The sequence below is a fragment of the Alosa sapidissima genome, chromosome 13 (genome assembly GCF_018492685.1).
Source record: "Alosa sapidissima isolate fAloSap1 chromosome 13, fAloSap1.pri, whole genome shotgun sequence".
Taxonomy (NCBI): Eukaryota; Metazoa; Chordata; class Actinopteri; order Clupeiformes; family Clupeidae; genus Alosa; species Alosa sapidissima.
This window is the reverse complement of record NC_055969.1, coordinates 22,200,128-22,205,127: the sequence shown is the minus strand read 5'-3', so window position 1 is coordinate 22,205,127 and position 5,000 is coordinate 22,200,128. Positions and strand designations below refer to the sequence as shown.

General features: G+C 44.4%; 1 long non-coding RNA gene across 1 annotated transcript in view; it reads left to right on the top strand.

Annotated features, from left to right (window-relative positions):
• Positions 1-5,000, top strand: part of LOC121680329 — a 21,989-nt gene that overhangs the window by 5,859 nt on the left and 11,130 nt on the right. Inside the window, exon 2 of the long non-coding RNA XR_006021657.1 lies at positions 2,301-2,305. This is a non-coding gene — a long non-coding RNA (uncharacterized LOC121680329). The remainder of the gene's footprint in view (positions 1-2,300; positions 2,306-5,000) is intronic.

Genomic DNA, 5,000 nt, shown 5'->3' with positions numbered 1-5,000 from the left:
GGCTGCGCTGCTTTTTGCTGCTAATGGCTTTTCAAAACATCATGAAAATCCCGCTCCCAGCACCGGATGAAACTGGTTCTTATTTCTGGACCAGCTCAAACTTGATGCTGAGTTGGAACCTCTTTTCCTGACCCATAGCCAGGTTATTTTGTGTGGAGAAGCGAAGAACCGGTTCAAGACTTGGCACTGGCTCCGAACCAGCACCAGAACTGCCTTGGTGGAAAAGGGTTATAATCTGGCTCTGATCTGGCTCTGATCAGGCTCTAATCTGGCTCTCATCTGGCTCTCATCTGGCTCTGATCTGGCTCTGATCTGGCTCTGAACTGGCTCTGATCTGGCTCTAATCTGGCTCTCATCTGGCTCTGATCTGGCTTTGATCTGGCTCTGATCTGGCTCTCATCTGGCCTCAATCTGCCTCTGATCTGGCTCTGATCTGGCTCTGATCTAGCTCTTGTCTGGTGCAGATCCTTGTTAGATCAGAGGCACATTACGAATTAGAGTTCTCTGCTCTCATCCTCAGAGGAGGCTGGCGTACGGAACGGATTCGGGCGTCTCCTGAGCTGTCATGTCCACCACACCAGAGCTGATAACCACACATCGGAACTCTCACTAACAAGGTACGCATCAGACTCCAACAAACATCTCTGACAGCCACCCAGCTGGTGGTGTTGCATATCGAAACGCACACCAAGTCAGACGATGACAGCAGGGAGGGGTGTAGTGGGTGTGGGCATGAATTGTCAACGATACACACCTGCCACCCATACAAATATGCACACACACACACACACACACACACATGAAGAAATACCCACTCACTTACACACACACACACATGAAGAAATACCCACTCACTTACACATACACATACAAATATGCACAAACACACTCACACACAAACACACCACATACACCACAAGCCACAGAAGTGTAACATTGTAACGCAACAGTACACACAGAACAATTAAAGTGTGAGGCGAGTGATTGTGTCACTGCAGTAACCACTCTATTCCTCTCCCCACAGAGGCATGGGAATAAGCACAGAGAGAGAGAGAGAGAGAGAGAGAGAGGGACCACAGACAACAGTGAGAGAGAGAGAGAGAGAGAGAGAGAGAGAGAGAGGAGGGGACACAGACAACAGAGAGAGAGAGTGACCACAGACAACAGAGAGAGAGAGAGAGAGAGAGAGAGAGAGAGAGAGAGAGAGAGAGAGAGAGAGGAGAGAGAGAGAGAGAGGGACCACAGACAACAGTGAGAGAGAGAGAGAGAGAGAGAGAGAGAGAGAGAGAGAGAGAGGAGGGGACACAGACAACAGAGAGAGAGAGAGTGACCACAGACAACAGAGAGAGAGAGAGAGAGAGGAGGGGGCACATGAGAGAAGCCTCCACTCACCCCCACCCAAAAAGAATGAACAAATACAAATAGCAGAAAAAATGAAGAATAACGACAGAGTGAGAAAGGGAAGGAGAGAGAGAGAGAATGAGATAGAAGAAGAGAGGACACTGGATAATAGAAGGGGTGTAAGAGAGAGAGAGAGTGAAAGAGTGATGTTACTGTTTCCTGTAATGCTGTCAATGTTCTAATTGTTATGCTGTTTTAATTGTGCTTTGGCAACACTGTACTTACTTACAGTCATGCTAATAAAGCAACCTTGAATTGAATTGAATTGAGAGAGAGAGAGAGAGGGGGGGGGGGGGGGGGGGAGAGAGAGAAAAGAGAGAAGGAGAGAGAGAAAGAGAGAGAGAAGGAGAGATTAAAAAAGTGTAAAAAGGGACAGGTTGTAAGAGATGGAGAGTGTGTGTAAGAGAGTTGGCTTTCTACATAAAACTAATAGTAGCCAGAGGCGAACGGCGGAAAATAGAATCAAATTGGCAAATAATAACATAGAAAAGCATGGGAGGGAGGAGAGTCTGATGAACTCACTATGGTATGGAGAGAAGAGAAGAAAGGGAGGAGGAGAGAGAGAAAGAGAAAGAGAGTTAAAGAAGGGAGAGAATGATGAAAAGAGACAAAGCAAAAGGAAAAAGGGTAAGAAAAGGAGAGGAAGGGACAGATAAAGAAAGAGAGTGAGAGTGAGAGAGAGAGAGAGAGAGAGCAGGGTGAGAGATTGGAGAAAGTGGAGGGAGCAGAGGAGAGGAGAAGGAGGAGGAGGAGAGAGGAGGGGTTGGAGGGATGGAATGGTCAGACAGTTCATCTTTAGTTTACTGACCCCTGAGCTGTGAAGTTCAAGACGGCGTGTTTTCCTGCCAGCCTCCAGATGAGCGATCGAAGGTGTAGAACTCCTGCAGAGACACGGGCAGTTGCAGTTTGGGTCTGTGAGAGAGTGTGTGCGTGTGTGTGTGTGTGTTTGTGTGTGTGTGTGTGTGTGTGGTGTGTGTGTGTGTGTGTGTGTGTGTGTGTGTGTGTGTGTGTGTGTGTGTGTGTGTACGTGTTTGTGAGTGTGCAGTGTGTGAATGTATATTTTGACTGACTTGAACGTCTTGAACTGAGTCCAGTCAGAAGCAGCTTGGGGCAAGAGTGAGTGAATGTGAGTGTGAGTGTGAGTGTGAGTGTGAGTGTGTGTGTGTGTGCGTGTGTGGTGGATGACAAAGCCCAAGTCTGCCTCCAGATGACCAATAATGTGTCTACATCAGGCATCAACATGGAGGAGGAGAAAGATCACAAAACAGGAGGAGACATGAGGAAGCACACACACACACTTGCACACACACTCTGTCTCTAACTCTCTCTCTCTCTCTCTCTCTCTCTCTCTCTCTCTCTCTCAGAGACACACAAACCACCACCACAAACACATACAGAGATAATAAGATTATTTGTATAAAGTGATTGATAATGACTGACTGTCTATTATTGTGTTACATGCTTCAAATGTAAAGCACTTTGAGCTGCCATTCTGTGTATGAGAGGTGCTATACAAATAAAGCTTATTATTATTATTATTATTATTATTATTATTATTATTATTATTATTATTATTACATACAGAGATGTGCTATGACATACAATATACAGACATACAGGTGTACACACATTTACATTACACTGCATATACATTGCATACCTACCTACACACATTTACACACAGACACACACATACACACATATACAGACACACACACACACACACAGACACACACACACACACACACACACACACACACACACACACACAGTGCATACGGAACGTATTCATAGCGCTTCACTTTTTCCACATTTTGTTATGTTTCAGACTCATCTGAAAAGGGATTCAATTATTTATTTGTTCTCATCAATCTACACACAATACTCCAATACCCCACAAAAAAGCAAGTGTTTGGAGTATTTTTTTAAATTTACAAAAAAAGACTGATATATATTCTATTTAAAAGTTTTCAGACCCTTTGTTATGACACTTGCCATTGAGCTCTGGTGCATCCTACTTCTATCAAAGGTCCTTGAGATGGTTCTACAACTTGACTGAAGTCCACCTGTGCCTATATGAATTCACTGAACATTATTAGGAGAGGCACACATCTCTTTATATGAGGTCTCTCAGTTGATGGTGTATGTCAGAGTGAAAACCAAGCCACGAGGTTGAGAGAATTGTACGAGACAGGGTTTTTTGCTTTTTTGTGGGGTGTTGGAGTATTGTGTGTAGATTGATGATATAAATTTAATCCATTTTAAGATGAGTCTGAAACATAATGAAATGTGTGTGTGTGTGTGTGTGTGTGTGTGTGTGTGTGCTGTAAATACTTTCCACAGGTATGATGGCACATAGAGGAGGAGAACCACAGTATAAGAGACTGAGACGAATTAATTAGCCCGGATTCCTGTACAGGAAGGACAGACATCAGCTGTGAGATTCAGATAAGCTCAGCCTGACACACACACACACACTCTCTCTCTCTCTCTCTCTCTCTCTCTCTCTCTCTCTCTCTCTCCTCTCTCTCTCTCTCTCTCTCTCTCTCTCTCTCTCTCTCTCTCTCTCTCTTTGCCACACATTCACATACAATCACACAGTGTTTGTGTGTTTGTGTGTGTGTGTGTGTGTGTGTGTGTGTGTGTGTGTGTGTGTGTGTGTGTGTGTGTGTGTGTGTGTGTGTGTATTGAGCAAGTGAACAAAGATAAGTGATCCCCCCCACCACACACACTCATACATAATTTCATAGGTTATCTCCACTATCCACCTTCACATATGTAAATAACACATACAGACATGGAATATCTGCATGGCTACTATGAATAAAAATGATTTTTTGCGCAACCCAATGGCAGTAATTTAGTGAACAAAGATCAATCGGACCAGCGTTTGTCATACACAGACCTTTAATCAGGGCTGTTGATTTCCTGAGTGGAAAAGGTCCCTGGGAAAAGGTCCCTGAACATGCGTACCCTTTCCCGGAAAACAGTGAGATTACAACCTCTGTTCCAGGCCTTCAAAAGAATAAATTGACCTCAGTGGTGCTCTCGTGTGTCAAGCGTTTGAGAGGATATGGCCGTTTGTGAATACTAAATGGTCCCATTGTGGTGTCACTGATGTAACTATGGAGATTATGATTCATAAGAAAGGAACTTAACACCGTTGATTTAAATAACAGTTGAATAAGGATGTCAAGGCACGTGGGCACGTGTGGGTACTCTGCCTCACACACACAGACACACAGTCACAGACAGACATACACACACACACACACACACTTCACACACATACACTCACACACTGAGGAAGCAACAATGACAAAGAAAGAGTGTGCAGCAGTCTTTGATGCCTTATTCATTTGTCCCGAGATGTAGACAAGATGGCAGGGGGAATACAAGAAGGAGAATCCCATAACATATGGGTGAGAGAGAGAGAAGATAGAGAGAGAGAGAGAGGATAGAGGGGAAGACAGTAAATAAGCAATAGAAAAGAGGTAGAGAAAGGGTGATATAGAGAAGAAAGAGAGAGGGGAGGGATAATGAGGTGGAGAGATACGGAAAAAAACAAAGGAGGGAGGATATGAAGGCTCTTGTCCAGG